This window comes from Sorex araneus, chromosome X (genome assembly GCF_027595985.1).
Source record: "Sorex araneus isolate mSorAra2 chromosome X, mSorAra2.pri, whole genome shotgun sequence".
NCBI lineage: Eukaryota > Metazoa > Chordata > Mammalia > Eulipotyphla > Soricidae > Sorex > Sorex araneus.
This window is the reverse complement of record NC_073313.1, coordinates 57154784-57173618: the sequence shown is the minus strand read 5'-3', so window position 1 is coordinate 57173618 and position 18835 is coordinate 57154784.

Below are 18835 nucleotides of genomic sequence, written 5' to 3'. Positions count from 1 at the left end.
GGATGGTTTAACATTCACACATCAATCAACATAATCCATCATATTAATAAAAGAAAAGAGAAAAGATTAAAAACCATATGATCATATCAATAAACTCAAAAGAAGCATTTGACAAGATCCAGCACCCATTTATTATGAAAACTCTCAACAAAATGAGAAATGAAGGAACTTTTCTCAATATAGTCAAATCCATCTACCACAAGCCCACAGCAAACATCCTCAATGGCGAAAAACTAAAAGTCTTCCCCTTAAGATCAGGGACAAGACAAGGAAGCCCGCTCTCACCACTTCTAGCCAGCATAGTACTGGAAGTAGTTACCATAGCAGTTAGGCAAGAAAAAGATATCAAGAATATCCAGATAGGAAAGAAAGAGGGGAAGCTCTCACTATCTGCATATGACATGATACTATATTTTGAGAACCCTAAAGCCTATACCAAGAAGCTCCTAGAAACAATAGACTGGTATAGTATAGTCACAGTCTATAAAATCAATACACAATAGGAAAGTCCATGGCTTTCCTATACACAAATAATGAGAAAGAAGAAAGTGATATGGAAAAAAATAAACAATCCCATTCACAATTATGCCTCAGAAAATCAAGTACCTCAGAATCAGCTTAACTCAGGAGGTAAAAGACCTGTACAAAGAAAACTACAAAACGGTTCTTCAAGAAATAAGAGGGGCTGGAGCGATAGCAGAGCAAGTAGGGCGTTTGCCTTGCACGTGGCCAGCCCGAGTTAAAATCCCAGCATTCCATATTGTCCCCTGAGCACCGCCAAGGGTAATTCCTGAGTGCAGAGTCAGGAGTAACCATTGTGCATTGCCGGGTGTGACCCAAAAAGAAAAAAAAAGAAATAAAAGAGGACACGAGGAAATGGAAACACATCCCCTGCTTCTGGATTGTGAGAATTAACATTATCAAAATGGCAATACTCCTCAAAGCACTATACAGATTCAATGCGATCCCCTATAAGGGTACCTATGACATTCTTCAAAGAAATTGATCAAACACTCCTGAAATTTATATGGAACAACAAGTCCTCACGAATAGCTAAAGCAATTCTTGGTGGGGAAGGTGGCGTGGGGCAAAGATGAGAAGTATCACCTTCCCCAACCTCAGACTGTACTACAAAGTTGTAATAAATAAAACAGCACAGTATTGGCACAGAGACAGATCCGCAGATCACTGGAATAGGGTTGAATATCCTTATACATACCCTCAAATATACGATCTTATAGTCTTTGATAAGGGACCAGGAAATATAAAGTGGAGCAAGGAAAGCCTCTTTAACAAGTGGTGTTGGCAAAACTGGACAGCTACGTGCAGAAACAACCTTCCTCGACTTCAAACTGTACTACAAATCAGTAATAATTTAAAAGCGTAGTATTGGCATAAAAACAGACCCATAGACCAATGGGATAGAGTTATTGTTAGTGGGAATTGTTAGTGGGAATGCTGAACGATACAGCATTTGTGGGAAACAATATGGATATTCCTCAAAAAAACGAATTGAGCTCCCATTTGACCCAACAATACCACTTCGTGAAATATACCCTGAAGACCCAAAAACCACAAAGCAGAAATACCATCTATACACCTATGTTCATTACGGCACTATTCATAGTAGCCAAAATCTGGAAACAACCTGAAATGCCTGAGAACAGACAAATAGATAAAGAAACTATGGTACATTTACACAGCGGAATATTTTCACAGATGTTAGGAAAAATGAAGTTAAGAAAGTTGCTTATAAATAGATGGACATGAAGAGTATCATGCTGAGTGAAATGAGTCAGAAGGAGAGGGACAGATATAGAATGACTGCGTTCATTTGTCATATATAAAAACATATATGGTAGGAGACTAATATCCAAGGCCAGGGAAAACAGTGGCTAGGAGGACTGGCCAATAGTTGGAATCTACCACAAGTGTACGGAGGGGGCAAAGGTAAGATAGTGATAGGACCAGTATGGTAGACTTTTACCATTGATAATAATACTCAATTGGCATTAAATAATAATGGGTATGGGTTTGTTATAGACAGCCATTACTATCTTGAGGAAGGTTCCTTCCACCAATATTTTGTTGAGTGTTTTATCATGAATGGATGTTGGATCTTGTCAAAAGACTTCTGTGCATTATGTGATGTTTGTGTTTTTCATTGTTTTATCGATGCGGTTTATTACCTTAATATATATATGCATATGTCCAACCATCATTGCATTCTTAGGATGAATCCTACTTGATTTTTTGTTATGCTGTTGCATACTGTTCACTAACATATTGTTAAATATTTTTGCATCAATTTTAATTTGTGAAAGTTGCATGAAATTTTATTGTTTAGTATTATCGCCGTCTTCTCTGGGCATCTATGTTGGTATCATAGAACCCGTTAGGAAGGACCTGTTACTTCAATATTTGGGGAGAGCTTGAAGAGAAAACATACCAAGTAGTATTTGAGAGCTTGGTAGAACTCAACAGTGAGTCTATCTGGACCAGAACTTTTGTTTTTTGGTAGATTCTTTAAATTTCCTAGCTTGTGATTTTCCTATTCAGGTTCTCCATTTTGTCATCATTCAGTTTTGGAAGGTTTCATGATTCTAAGAATATTCATTTCTTTCATAATCTGCTTAACCTTGTGAGTTGTGAGTTAGCCAAAGGTTATTCTATCTTGTTTATTCTTCTGAAGAACAAGCTCCTGGTCTAATTTTCTCCATATTTATTTATTTCTTGACTTCTACATCATTGATTTATGTTCTTTTTTATTATTTTCTTCTTCCTATTACTTTTGGGATTTTTTTGTTCTTTCTCCAGATGTTTAAGACTTGTCAAAACACATTGAGTTGAGCTCTTTCTTCTTTTCTAATGTAAGCCTGTATTGCTATGAATTCCCCACTTAGTCTAGCTTTGGTCCTACAGATTCTGATTGTTTCTTCATTCTCATTAGTTTTCAATAATCTTATTTCCTCTTTGATTCAGTTGTGGGTTTTTGAAGTGTTTGTTCACCATCCAGGTGTTCGAGTTTTTAATCATCTTCTTTTTTGTCCGTTTTTTTTATTTTTTTATTTTGTCCATTTATTTATTTATTTATTTTTAATTTTTTTATTTAATAATTACGAAGTTATTCTTGATTGGGTTTCAGGCATACAATGTTTCAATACCAATCCCTTCACCAGTGTCAACTTCCTTCCACCATTGCACACACACACACACCCTTTTTACTTCCCACCCACCAGTCTGCTTCTATGAGAGGTATAATTTGTATCACTTGTAGTCCCGTTGATTTTCGATTTGCTCGAGCGGGTGCCAGTAACATCTCCATTTGTCCCTGTCGCGAGCTAGTGTAGCCCAATGATACCTGCTCGCTCCAGGAACAGAAAGAGCCTCAAATCGTTCACTCAGAGACATGACGAAGAAATCTGACCATCTAGTTGGTGGGCGGCCACGAGGTCTTCTGACATCCCGTGGAATCCAGTCGGTAACAGCTCTAGTCCAACAGTCGTCTCTGAATCGCATTACAAGACCGGCCCATCTGATTTTTGATGCCTTGGCAAACGAGACAGCATCCCTGATTTTTGACCGTCGACGGAGGTCAGAACTCCGGATTCCTTCTCTCACTTGAGTGAGACATGATATTCCCAGCATAGTTCTTTCGATTCATCTTTGGAATACCCTAATAGCATTCTCATCCTGCTTGCGTAGGGCTTAGGTCTCTGAGGCATATGTTAGTGCAGGAAGAATGGTGGATTTTTTAGAAGAAAAAAATCTTCTATGAGAGGTGCTTTTTAAAAATATGCTTTTTCAATGTGATTTACAATACTGTTGCTGATAGTGTTTCATACATATCATTTTATCACCTTTAAGTACCATCTCATCCTCCAGGTTGAATGCTTCCCTCCACCAGAGATGTTGCACCCTCTCTGTCCTATCCCCCCGCCCCCTATCACCAAGTGGCATGTTTCCTTCTAAATATCAGTTCTCATTCTTTGTTTCCATTATTCTGTCTGGTAGATCTGTCTAATGGTTCAGTATAGTATTTAAGTATCCCACTACTATAGTATATAGTATAATATAGTATAGTATCATACTACTATTAATATGTTTCTTTAGGTTTATGAGTAGTAGTTTTGTAAACATTGCTGCCCGTTCACGTGGTACCTATACGCTTAAAAGAGTTTATTCTTAATTATCTACTGTTCTCCTAAGCAATATGTAGTGTCCATACATATTTCTAATTACTTTGTTCAGAATTTATGCTATTTGATCTGATATATGTGTGGTTGCCCGATCTGTTTTTGTTAACTATTGGTTTGTATGGATTGTATTTTTCCTGTGAAATTGGGTGCATTTTTATAAGCGAAAAATAATTTTTTGTTTCCTGATCCATACAGGGCTGGAGCGATAGCACAGAGGTAGGGCGTTTGCCTTGTATGCGGCTGACCCAGGTTCAATTCCTCCATCCCTCTCGGAGAGCCCGGCAAGCTACCGAGAATATCTCGCCCACACAGCAGAGCCTGGCAAGCTACCCGTGGCGTATTCATCATGCCAAAAACAATAACAAACAAGTCTCACAATGGAGATGTTACTGGTGCCCACTCGAGCAAATCGATGAGCAACAGGATGACAGTGACAGTGACAGTGATCTATGCTTTTTGATGGGAGAGTTTAGTCCATTAACAATCAGGTACATTTTTGATACAAATTATATTTTCATCATTTTTCTATGGTCATTTTTTACTGGGTGTGATATTAGCTGCTTGGTTTTAATGGGATATCTTTTAGTATTTGTTGAAGAGCTGAATTAGTTATATCAAATATCTTCAGCTCTTGTTTTTCCCTTCCTCAAATATTAATGAGAGACTTTCAGGTTAAAGGACCCTAAGTTGAAATTCTTTGTACTGTGATGTTTTGAATATTGTCTTCTTCTTTGTATAGTTTCATATGAAAAACCTGTTGTGAGTTTGATATTTTTCCACTAGCATTTTGTATTTTGCTTCTCTCTAATCACTTTAAGTAATTTGTCTCTCTCTTTAGTCCTTGCCAACGTGTCTTGATGTTACTCTATTTGGGTGTATTTTGTTTGATTCTATTTGAGCCTCTTGAATATATGCAAGTCTCCTTTAAGTGATAGAAGATTTCAGCTACTATCTCTTCTACTAGTTGTTCCTTCTCTGCTCAGTTTCCTCTCCTTGGGGTATTCCTATAATTTGAAGACTGTTCCTCTTGCTTTTATCCATTAATGTTTTCATTCTAAGTTGTTTTTATCATGCCTCTTTTGTGATGTTTACTTGCATTTTGTCTCCAAGATCAATGATGTGGGGGTGAGCAGAACAATAGTATAGCAGGTAGGACACTTGCCTTATATGAAGCAAACCTGGATTTGATTTCCAGCACCTCATATGATCCTGCAATCCTGGCAGGAGTTATCCTGAGCACAGAGCCAGAAGTCCTGATCACAGCCTGTTGAGACCCCTTAAAAAATCACCTAATATGCTTTTGTCATTCTGAATTCTGTAGCCATGATTTGGTAAAATTGTTTTATTTAGACCACATTAAATATGATAAGGAAAAGAGACCTTAAAATAAAGATCAAACACACTTTAAAAGAGGCCACAGACAACTGCAGAGTGAAATATAGTGGAAGAAAGATTATGTAGCCAGAGGTTGGATGTTGTAAACTCCAAGGTGGAGTGTGACATCTGCTTTGGGAAGCTTTTGTTGTTGTTGGGATAGAGAAGGGACCACTATGACAAAGATAATTGAAAATGATCATTCTGGATAAGAACTGCAAGATGAAAGTAGGCAAAAAGGAACAAACACAATAACCACTCAGTATCTGTATTGCAAACCATAATGCCCAAAATGAGAGAGAGATAGAGAGAGAGCAAGAGTGAGCAAGCAAGAGAGAGGGAAAGAGAGGGAGAGAGAGAAGGCTAGTGCCTGCCATAGATGCCATAGAGACAGGCTGGGATGGCAGAACAGAAACTGGGGACATTTGTGGTGGCCAATGTACATTGGTCGAGGAATGGGTGTTGGAACATTGTAAGACTGAAACCCGATCATGAACAGCTTTATAACTATGTAACTCATAGTGGTTTAATTATTTTAAAAAGCTTATTCTGTAAGGAAACTTTTATCCAATTTTGGACTGAGGCTAGTTACTAATGAAATGTCAAGGGAGAAGACTAAACATTTTGTGTTCTTTCAGTCTTATCAAGGCCCTTTGTTCATACTTGAGGGGTCTAATCTTCATTTGGCCTAGCATCATTCAGCGTATTATGCCTTTGATGAGTTATCTTCAAAGAGTGTCTAGTCTTCAAATTTTTTAGCTTGTTACAGAGTAACCTTTCTAATCATATCTTGCTTTTATCATTTCTTGAAACTCATTGCCAACGGAGTCCCCAACCTGACTACCTACTTCTTTTCCTCAGTGAAGTTAATCTTGCTAAGTTCCAGTTTCTTTCTGGTAGAAGCAGAAAAGTATACTAATTTCTGAGAAAGAAAGTGCAAAAGTGTGTAAAAGTTTTGCTGTTGTCGTTTGTAGACATTTTTGAATACAAGGAACAAAAGTAAAGGTACACCAAGAATCAGAGACCCAAGAGCTAATTAAACCTGGAGCTTCAGAAAACTTATGTGTGAGGCATAGACTTCTATTCTAGAGTTTTATTATCAACACAACTCATCTATACTGCATGCATACTTCTCTCTGTACTCTTTTACTCCAGGTTCAAAGTTTCAGTAGGAAATTGACCTGGTCATTAATACCAATTAACATTCTGTTCTATTGATCTGTCAGTTAGACTGCCCACAGCTGTCAACTTCCTACTGGGTTTCTTACTTCAAATTCACAATAAAAGCAGTTTTATTTTTCCACCTTATCTTCTTTGTATAAGCTATAAAATTCACAGGTTTCAGGCTGGCCTTGAATAAGGTACAATTAGCTGTACCCTAAATAAGAGAAAGATGAAAGACATAGTTAGGGTTTCACAGAGAGTATATGGGTAAAGTGCTTGACTTATATGCAGTGACTTTAGTTTGATCTCTCGCACTGTATATGGACCTTGAGTTACACCAGGAATGACCTCTGAGCCCAAAGCCAGGAATATGCCTTGTGTACAGCTGGGTGTGAATTAAAAATAAAAAGATGTACTTAGATCTCTCTTGACCATTCAGTAAGAGCTATGACATGAGTAGAATAGATTCTTAGAGAAGGAGGTGTAAGGACGGCAGTCAGAAAGTATCTGGTGTATGCAATAGAGGTATTGAGTGGCCATTATGTTCAGTCTATAGACTACTTTTGGCACGTATCTTTCAACCCAAATGGGTCCTCCCAACATCCTCTATTTGGCGTTCCCTTCTCAATCTCAGCTGCCTTTTCCCCCAGCATGTGAGGCCAGTTTCCAAGCTAAGGGGCAGACCTCCTGATCCTTATCTCTACTACTCTTGGGTGTTAGTCTCCCACTCTGTTATTTTATATTCCACAGATGCCAAAAGGAGAGAGAACATAAGGGAATGCCCTGCCGCAGAGGCAGTTTGGGGTGGTGGGGGAGGGGTGGGGGTGGTGGGAGGGATACTGGGAACATTGGTGGAGGAGAAAGGGCACTGGTGGAGGGATGGGTAAAGGATCACTGTATGACTGAAATGCAAACACGAAAGTTCATAAGTTTGTCACTGTACCTCACAGTGATTTACTAATAAAATTTTTTTTAATAAAAAAGAAAGTATTTGGTATACGATAGAGTTCAAAAAGTTATCAAAAAAATAGTAACATTACACCATCTCATACAAAAAATCTTTCTAGGCCCTGGAGTGATAGTACAGCGGGTAGCACATTTGCCTTGCACGCTACCAACCCGGGTTCGATTCCCAGCATCCCATATGGTCCCCCGAGCATGGCCAGGAGTAATTCCTGAGTGCATGAGCCAGTAGTAACCCCTGTACATCACCAGGTGTGACCCAAAAGGCAAAAAAAATCTTTCTAGAATGTTCAAGCTTCTGCCCCACCCCCAAATAAAATCTCTTCTTACAGGTACAATTCAGTCAAGAAAGCAATGAAATTCTTTTGTTCAAGGTGAACTTTGCAGGCTTCTACTTGTGAAGCACTGTGCTAGACACTGGGAAGGGAAAACCACAAAATTAGGCCTTATCCTGGCCTAAGCAGCTCCCAGGATAGTTCAAAAGAAATGGCAGTCTGAGCCTGAGCTATGGAAATCCTCCCGCAGATGGATGCTTTGGAAGTTCAGAGAAGGACAAAGACTTGTTGATCCACATTTGTGCTTGTTTCCTAGATACATCCCCTTAGATGTCACAAATGCATCTTGAACGAAACATATTTAAAACTGATCTCATCTTCTCCCTTACAAACCTGCTCTTCTTCTCATATTCCCTCTCTCAGTGAAGCCAGATCATCCACCCCAGTTGACAAGTTTGAAACTTGATCAGCACCAGCTAACAATGTCAGCTGTTGCAGTTGCTAAAATTTTCCCTGAATCTTTGGTTTGTGTTTGCTTTGTTCCAAAGGTCAGTACTAATAATAAACAGTAGCATTGCTGCAGGACTTGAAAAATTAAAACTGGCCTGGAGACAGACAAGTCCATGATCTCAGGGTTGATTTCATATTTGACCTCTGGTATCAATAGGCACAATCCCTTTCAGGAAAGCTGTCAATAAGATCCTAAAACATGTTCATGCTATTTTCCTGATAATTTTATTCCTACATTAATATCCACTTGTTCCAATATAGAAACAGAGAAAGCTAAGCATAAAACACTTCGTTTTGGGACTGGAGAGATAGCACAGCAGGTAAGGCATTTGCCTTGCATGCGGCCAACCCAGGTTCAATTGCCAGCATCCCAGATGGTCCCCCGAGCACTGTGGGGAGTAATTCCTGAGTGCATGTGCCAGGAGTAATCCCTGTGCATCGCCTGGTGTGACCCCCCCAAAAAAAAACAGTTCTTTTAATTACTATTTTCTTTTTTATTACAGTTTGAAATTTTTTTTTAAAAATTTTATTAGTGAATCACTGTGAAGTACAGTTACAGACTTACAAACTTTCGTGCTTGCATTTCAGTTATACAGTGGTCAAGTGCCCATCCCTCCACCAGTGCCCATTTTCCACCACCAATGGTCCCAGCACCCCTCCCCCCACCCCCACCCCTGCTCCCCCCACCTCACCCCACCTCTGTGGCAGGGCATTCCCTTTTGTTCTCTCTCTCCTTTTGGGTGTTGTGGTTTTCAGTAGAGGTATTAAGTGGCCATCATGCTCAGTCTATAGTCTACTTTCAGCCCGCATCTCCCTTCCAAAATGGGTCCTCCTAGCACCCTTTACTTGGTGGTCCCTTCTCTGTCTGAGCTGCCTTTTCCCCCAGCATGCAAGACCGGCTTCTAAGCTGTGGAGTAATCCTCCTGGTACTTATCTTTACTGTTCTTGAGTGTTCCCATTCTGTTACATTATATTCCACAAATAAGTGTAATCTTCCTATGTCTATCCCTCTCTTTCTGACTCATTTCACTTAACGTGATACTTTCCATGTTGATCCACCTATACACAAATTTCATGACTTCATCTTTTATTTGTATATATTGTATATATACATACATATCTCTTGGAGTATGTACTTCTTGAAGTATGTACCTTGGAGTATGTACCTCTGCTTTCTCCACACAGGTCCCCCATTTTCCAGTAGCTTGGCAGCCACACCCACAAACTGCCCCCGGCGCCGTGTAATCCCACCAATGGCCAACATCCAGAGATTATAAGACCAAGCTCCCAGAAGAGAGCAATGCAGAGTCTCTAACCCCCCACCCCCATGTCTGGCTGTTTTCACCAGGGCCCCTCGGAAGGGACGGGTTGCCTTTCCCTCCCCACCTCAAGCAAAGCCTTGACAGTTGAAGACCTCCAGAACCCAGCCACAGCCATGCTCAAGGCCACTCTCCACATGTTCAGATGAGTCTCACGCATGAAGGGATCGGCAGAGGAACCCAGGTGTGCGGGACCCGGGGCTGAGATCTCCAATTCTGCTTGGATTTGGACTGGGCCTTCTCCACCCAGACCCCCCATTTTCCAGTAGCTTAGCAGCCAACCCACAAACTGCCCCTGGCGCCATGTAATCCCACCAATGGCCAACAACCAGAGACTATAAGACCAAGCTCTCTTGGCAAAAAAGTACAATCGAAACAACATCTGCACATGTATGTTCATCGCAGCACTGTTTACAATAGCCAGAATCTGGAAAAAACCCGAATGCCCCAGAACGGATGACTGGTTGAGGAAACTTTGGTACATCTATACAATGGAATACTATGCAGCTGTTAGAAAAAAGGAGGTCAAGAATTTTGTAGTCAAGTGGATGGGCATGAAAAGTTTCATGCTGAGTGAAATGAGTCAGAAAGAGAGAGACAGACATAGAAAGATTGCACTCATCTATGGTATATAGAATAACAGAGTGGGAGACTAACACCCAAGAACTGTAGAAATAAGTACCAGGAGGTTGACTCCATGGCTTCGAGGCTGGCCTCACGTTCCGGGGAAAGGTCAACTCAGAGAAGCGATCACCAACTACATTGTAGTCGAAGGCCATGTGGGGGAAGGGAGTTGCGGGCTGAATGAGGGCTAGAGACTGAGCACAGCGGCCACTCAACACCTTTATTGCAAACCACAACAGCTAATTAGAGAGAGAAAACAGAAGGGAATGCCTTGCCACAGTGGCAGGGTGGGGTGGGGGGGAGATGGGATTGGGGAGGGTGGGAGGGACACTGGGTTTACGGGTGGTGGAGAATGGGCACTGGTGAAGGGATGGGTTCCCAAACTTTGTATGAGGGAAGTATAAGCACAAAAGTGTATAAATCTGTAACTGTACCCTCACGGTGATTCTCTAATTAAAAATAAATAAATTTAAAAAAAAAAAGACCAAGCTCTCTGGAGCTAATAGCCTTGTTCTCACTTTTGGAGAACCTGACAAGCTACCAAGAGTCTGTTGCTCCCACGGGAGAGCCTTGCAAGCTCCCTATAGTGTATTCATACCTCAAGTACAATAAAAGATATATACATACCTCTTGAAGAGCTCGGCAAAGCTACTGAGAGTATCCTGCCCGCACAAGCAGAGCCTGGCAAGCTACCCATGGCGTATTTGATATGCCAAAAACAGTAATAATAGGTCTCATTCCACTGACACCCAAAGAGCCTCCAATCATTGGGAAAGATGAGTAAGGAGAGGCTGTTTAAATTTCAGGCCTGGGAGAATAGAGATATTACTGATGTCCGCTCGAGTAAATCGACAACAACGGGATGACAGTGATACAGTGATACATCTTTTCTAACAGATGCATAGTATTCCATTGTGTAGATGTACCAAAATTTCTTTAACCAGTAATCTGTTCTTGTACATTCAGGTTCTTCCCAGATTCTGGCTATTGTAAACAGCGCTGCAATGAACATATAGGTGCAGATGTCACTTTTACTATACTTTTTTGCATCTCCTGGATATATTCCCAGAAGTGGTATTGCTAGGTCAAATGGGAGCTCAATTTCTAATTTTTGGAAAAGCTTCCATACTGTTTTCTAAAAGGGCTGAACCAGTCGCCATTCTCACCAGCAGTGAAGGAGAGTCCCTTTCTCCCCCACATCGCGCCAACACTGGTTGCTTTTGTTCTTTCGGATGTGGGCCAGTCTCTGTGGTGTGAGATGGTATCTCATTGTTGTTTTGATCTGCATCTCCCTGATGATTAGAGATTTGGAGCATTTCCTCATGTGTCTTTTGGCCATTTGGATTTCTTCTTTGAGAAAGTTTCTGTCCATTTCCACCCCCCATTTTCTGATGAGGTTGGATGTTTTCTTCTTGTAGAGTTCAACCAGTGCCTTGTAGATCCTTGATATTAACCCCTTATCAGATGGGTATTGGGTGAATATGCTTTCCCATTCTGTAGACTGTCTTTCTATTCTGTTCACTGTATCTTTTGAGATGCAGAAGCTTCTCGGTTTAAGGTAGTCCCATTTGTTTATATCTGTTTCCACTTGTGTGGCCAATGGTGTGTTGCCTTTAAAGATATCTTTAGCTTCAATGTCGTGGATGGTTTTGCCAACTTTGTCTTCAATGTACCTGATGGATTCTGGTCTGATTTTTAGGTCTTTAATCCATTTTGATCTGACTTTTGTGCATCCTGTAGGTAGAGTTCTCAGTCCATTTTTTTATGTATCTATGCAGTTTTGCCAGCACCATTTGATAAAGAGGCTTTCCTTGCCCACTTCACATTTCTTGCTCCCTTATTAAAATTAGGTGGTCATATATTTGATGGTGTGTGTCAGCATATTCTACCCTGTTCCATTGGTCTGTGGCTCTGCCTTTGTTCCAGTACCATGCTGTTTTAATTGTTACCGCTTTGTAGTAGAATTTAAGGTTGGGGAAGGTGATGCCTCCCATCTTCTTTTCCCCAAGAATTGCTTTAGCTATTCGTGGGGGTTTATTGTTCCGTCTGAAAAGATAGTTGATACAATTTCAATGTTCCTGATTCTATTGAGGTATGTTTTGTGACCCAGCATGTGGTCTATTTTGGAAAATGTTCCCTGTGCACTGTAAAAAATGTGGATTCTTTCTTTGTGGGATTCAGAGCCCTGTATAGATCTATTAGCCCTCTCTCTTCTATCTCTTCCTTCAAAGCCAGTGTTTCCTTGCTGAGTTTTAATTTTGTTGATCTATCTAAAGGTGATAGGACAGTGTTGATGTCTCCAACTACTATTGTGTTGCTAGAAATTTCCTTGTTAAAATCTGTTAGCAGTTTTTAAGTATTTATCTGGTCCCTCGTTAGGTGCATACAGGTTTAGGAGTATGATTTCTTCCTGCTGTACATATCCCTTGATTAGTAAAAAATGGCCTTTGCTGTCACTTCTAATCATTTTCAACCTGAAATCTATGTTGTCGGATACTCGTATGGTCACCCCGGCTTTTAAGAGTGTGTTGTTTGCTTGCAGGATTGTTTTCCATCTTTTGACTTTGAGGCTGTGTTTGATCTGACTGTTCACATGTGTTTCTTGTAGGCAACAGAATGTTAGGTTTAGTTTCCGAATCCATTTTGCCACTCTGTGTCTCTTAATTGGTGCATTTAGACCATTGACATTGAGAGAGATTATTGTTATGGGGTTTTGTGCCATCTTTCTAGAGGGGTTTGTTGTGCTTATAAGGTTTTTCCTTGTCTTACAGTAGCCCCTTTAGTCCTTCTTTAAAGTTTGGTTTCGAGTCTATGAAGTTTCTGAGCTGTTGTTTATCCATGAAATAATGTATCTTTCCTTCAAGTTTGAGTGAGAGTTTAGCCGGATAAAGTATTCTTGGTGAGGCGTTCATTTCATTGAGTTTTTTTCACTATATCCCCCCATTGTCTTTGGGCTTGGAAGGTTTCCTCTGATAGGTCTACTGTGAATCTAAGGGATACTCCTTTGTATGTGATTTCCTTTTTTGACCTTGCTGCTTGCAGTATTGTGTCTCTATCCATGGCATCCATTATTCTGACTACGATATGTCTTGGAGTCTTTTTATTAGGGTCTCTTTTACCTGGCACTCTTTGGGCTCCTTGGATCTGGGTGCCTGCCTTTTCCAGCTCTGGGACCTTTTCAGCAATGATATTTTTAACTGTGGCTTTTTTGCTGGGGTTGTCTCCCTGTCTTTCTGGTACTCCAATGATTCTAATGTTGTTCCTCTTGAAATCATCTCCTGGGTCTCTGATTTGCCTAAGAGCTATTTTGAGGTCTTTACTCATTGCTCGTTGTTGCCTGTAAGCTTCTTGCAGCTCATCTTCAAGCTCACTGATTCGGTCTTCAACCGTAGCCATTCTACTATTGAGGGCACCCACTGAGTTTTTGATTTCATCTACAGAATCTTTTATTCATGACACTTCTTTTTGTAGTTTTTTTTATTTCTGCTCTCATTTCTTCCTGTATTTTCTTGGCTGTTCATACCATTGTTTCTTTCATGTCCTCCTTTAATTTACTGGATGTCTGTTGAAATGTTTCTTTGAGTTCATTGAACATTTTCAACATTTCATCTCTGAATTCTTTATCGGAGAGATTGTATTTGTGGGTAATGCTTGGTGAGGTGCCTGGACCCCTTTCATCATCTTCTCGTTGTGGTGGGGATTTTCGCTGTTTCTTCATGGTTTTGTAGTAGTATGGTGGTGGAACCTTCCAGTTCACTATCAGTATTCCCCTCTTGTTGCGAGAAAGGATTGATTCTGGATGAACTTAGTTGATGGTGGTCACCGTTCCCCCTAACAGAGTTTCACCTTCCTCTCAGGTGCTCCTCAGTGGCTTAGGTGAGGTCTCTAATGAAGCTTTAGAGTATATGTTCTTTTATGTTGGATTTGAAGAGCTTCTTGTGACGCCAGTATTATAATGCAATTGGAATCCGCCACTGGACTATTGGCCTAGTGTGTTTGAGATGGCCAGGATATTCTCCACAGAATTCGGTGATGGAAATAAAGATGTGTGTACAGAGTGTCAGGAAAGGGGAAAATAACTGGGCCATGTGAGCGGCCGCCAACACCCAAAGAGGCCACGCCCACTTCTGTGGAGGCCACGCCCCCAACTGCAATGTGGGTGAGGTGCTAGGTGTGGGGGCACAAACCTCGGAAAGGGATAAAACTAAAAGAGGTTATGGAAGCTGGCGTGGGGGCAGACAGGATGGCGCTCAGGGAGGTTAGATGGCTCAGGGTCTGGGGGTGCCTGGGGCACAGGCCTTATTACTATTTTCTAATGTTCAAACACAATGAAGCAGTTTTCTTTATTCTTATGGTAGTGCTAATATTTGTTTGCCATTCACCACCCAGTGGAGTAGCATTAATATACAGAAAAGTGAAGAGTTAACTTAATTGTGACACAGTTGTATTATGGGACATTCTAGAGCCTTTACCAAGGAATAATAACTGTGGAGACTATATAACAATAGCCAAAAATTACTGTGCTGTACCTAAGGATATAAGGCTATGCGTATACTCGTTACAACTTAAAACATTCAGGTGTTTATTGTCTTCTGTTGAACACCTAAAATTTCTTCTCACTCCAAACTTCAAAGGTCAAAATGGTAAAGCAACACAGAAACCCACCAGGCTTTGTGAGCAAAGATGCTAGCCCAGATGACTCAACCAATAAAAATGAGCTATACAACCTCTCTGATAGGAATTTAGAATAGAATTGTTGAGGATGAATAAGAAGCTAAAAAGAAAAAACAGTGGAATTTACCACAATGAAATACAGGAGGATATGCGAGGATAAATAACAAAAACACAAACAGAAATGGCAGATCTGAAAAATCTGGTAGGTGAAATGAAAAACTTAAAGTAACAGCAGAGTAATAGATGCTAAGGACAGAATCAGTGAGCTCCAAGATGAGGTACAGAAAACTTCCAGACAACAGTAGATGATAGAAAGGAGCCTCAAAATAAATCAATAGATGACAAGAAAATTTTGGAATGAATTGAAGAGGACCAACAAAAGAATCATTGGGGTCCAAAAGAGGCAGGAAGGCAGCCCTGATGAAGAAGCAACAGACAAAGCAATCGTTGCTGAGAATTTTCCAGAGCTGAAGAGTGCATGCACAAAGATCCAGGAGGCCTGAAGAGTATTAGGTAAAAGAAATCCAAATAAAAATTCTCCAAGACATATCCTATCAGAATGACAAAAAACATAGAGAAACATAGAAAGCAGCAAGATCAAAGAAGGAAATTTATATACAAAGGAGTACCCTTAAGGTTTACAGCAAACTTCTCAGACAAAACTCTCTGGGACCAAGGATAGTGTTGGGATATAGTGAGAAAACTCAATGAAATGAATGCCTCACAAAGAATACTTTACCCAACCAGACTATCAGTCAGATTTAAAAGAACAAATCACTACTTCACAGATAAACAACAACTCAGGAACTTCATATTCCTTCTTCGTTTTGGCAGCCTAGTTAGGCCCTGAGATTTTAGCGGCCTTTTAGATGTAAATAGGGCCTTTAATCCTCAAAAGGCTAAATGCGCATTCTTCCCCAATGCACATGGGATATTCTCTAAGATAGACCACATGCGGGTACACCTAATATACCTTCACAAAGTAAAGAACATAGAAATCATTTCAATTATCTTCTCATACCATGATGAACTGAAAGTAGAATTTAATCACAAACAGAAATGGAGAAAAACCTTGGATAGGACCCACATGATAGCTTGCCTGCACAACATAAGAAACTGGAAAATGACCAATAGAGGATCCCAAAGCAGGTAGGAGGAAGTAAATAATAAAACTTAGAAAATTAATAAACTGGAATCCAAAAAATCTGAAAGTTCAATAAAACCAAGAGTTTGTCCTTTGAAAAATAAACAATATCAATGAACCACTAGCAATGCACACAAGGAAAGAGAGAGAACCCTAATACAACGAACCAAAAATATCAGAAACCACATAATTCAAAGTACAGAAATACTTTGAGAATCTTTATGCCACAAAATCAGAGAACCTAGAATAAATCGATAAACTCCTAGACTCTTGTAACCTTCCAAAACTAAATCAAGATGATTTGGAGCACCGAACAGGTCTATCACTATTGAGGAAATTGAAATGGTAATCAAAAGTCTTCCCAAAAGCAAAAGCCCAGGCCCAGATGGATCCACCAGTGAATTCTTTCAAACCTTTAAAAAGGACCTACTGCTGATCCTTTTCAGGCCCTTTCAGGAAATTGTAGGGAAAAAACACTCCAAAACAGTTCTTATGAAGCAAACATTACCCTGATACCAAAAGCACACAAAGACACCACAAAAACTAGTTATAGGTGATATCCATGATAACCTCAATTACAAAGATCCCGAACAAAACACTGGCAAATTAAATCCAACAATTCGTCAAAAAAGTTCATACACAATACCAAGTAGGATTCATCCCATGAGTGCAAGGATTTTTTAACATTTTAAGTAGCACTGTAGCACTGTCCTCCCGTTGTTCATCGATTTGCTCGAGCGGGCACCAGTAACATCTCAATTGTGAGACTTGTTACTGTTTTTGGCATATTGAATATGCCACAGGTAGCTTTCCAGGCTCTGTCGTGTGGGCAGGATACTCTCAGTAGCTTTCTGGGCTCTCTGAGAGGGACGGAGGAATCAAACCTGGGTCGGCTGTATGCAAGGCAAACGCCCTACCCGCTTTGCTATCGCTCCAGTCCAGGAAAAGTCTTGTACATTTCTTCTTATTTTTCTTTCACTTGCTCTGTGCTCAGGAGTGTCCCCTAAGACCATATTCACTACCAGGGATTGAACTAGAGTCTGGCCTGCTTGCAAGGCCAGAGCCTGAACCTCTATACTATCTCTCTGGCACCAAAGCCTACTGAATTATATGCTCAAAATGAATGTACACAAGCAAACCTGTGATAGCATTGCAATATTGTAATATTTGGGACACAAAAATCTCTGCCGTGTGCCTCTTGAAGAATCAACCTGCAAGATTTTTTGTGGCATTGAGCGGCTTGGAAGTCCCATGCAGCATTTTCGTGAGTGCGCTGAGCACCCAGATCTGCTTTCACTAAAACCCTGTTGCTCCCGTGTTCAGGTTATTTTCCTTCCTGGATCTCCAGAGAACACACACCCCCTCCCCACTACCCAGGAACTGTGAGCGGAACCTGAAGACTTTGCAAGTCCAAGAGTGTCCCTTGACCTTCAAGTTGCTCCTGCACACTCAAGAAAGCATTACTCATGGTCAAACTTTCTCAGCTTGCCGCAGAAAGATGCCACAGAGCTTTATTACCACATGTCAGACATCCACCTCAGGTGGTTCCTTGGTGACAGACAAGTCTGTCAAAGTAGCACCGACAACAGCTCTCGCCTTTGCCCCCTGGGCTTCTGTTTCACACCTGGGCAGGGAACTCCAAATATTCTGTGTGAACAGCTTCCTAAGCAACTGCCAACCTCTTTCTTTGGCTCTGTCATGGGACAAGTTGCAGTAAATGCATTTTCTGATTCAGCCAACTTCACAGTCGTGAAATAATGCAGATACTGGGGGCCAGAAGGATAGTAAAGGGGATAAGCCTGTACCAGGAAGTCCCCATTGTATTCCTGGCACTGCATAGGGTGCCCCCAAACACTGCCAGGAGTCATTGCTGACAACAGAGCCAGGAATCGCCCCTGAGCATCGCCAGGTGTGACACAAATCCCACTCCCAAATAAAAAATGAAAAATAAAACTAGTCAGAGCACAGTGAGTCAGTGTTGCATCCCCCATCCCCGCCCCCAGCCCCAATTGTTGGAGAAAAGTCTGGAATCCAGACAGCCACGCCTCTGGGAGAAAACCTTTCTGGAACCTTCCCACAGTTCCTGTGCCACAGTAGGGCCGTCGCTCTTGAACTGCAATATTTTTTCTCCTTTCTCTGAAGCCCCCTGGACGTTCTCTGTTAAATGTGAGGAGGGTAACAAGCTCTGGAAGCCAGTTTCATTCCTTCTTTCCTTGTAGGTTTCCTCTTTATAGAATGTTCCGGTAAGAATTTTTTTTTAATTTATTTTTTCTTGAATCACCATGTGGAAAATTACAAAGCTTTCAGGTTTAAGTCTCAGTTATACAATGATCGAACACCCATCCCTTCACGAGTGCACATATTCCACAACCAAGAATGACAGTATACCTCCTCCCACTCCACCCTGCCTCCCCAGCCCCCCACCCCACCTGTGTAACTGATAAATTTCACTTTACTTTCACTTTACTTTGATTACATTCAATATTTCAACAAAAAAACTCACTGTTATTGTTTGAAGTTTCTCCCCTCAAAGTCGGACTTGCTAAAAAGGAAGCATTTGACAATATGTTTTTCCATTGCTGAGAATGA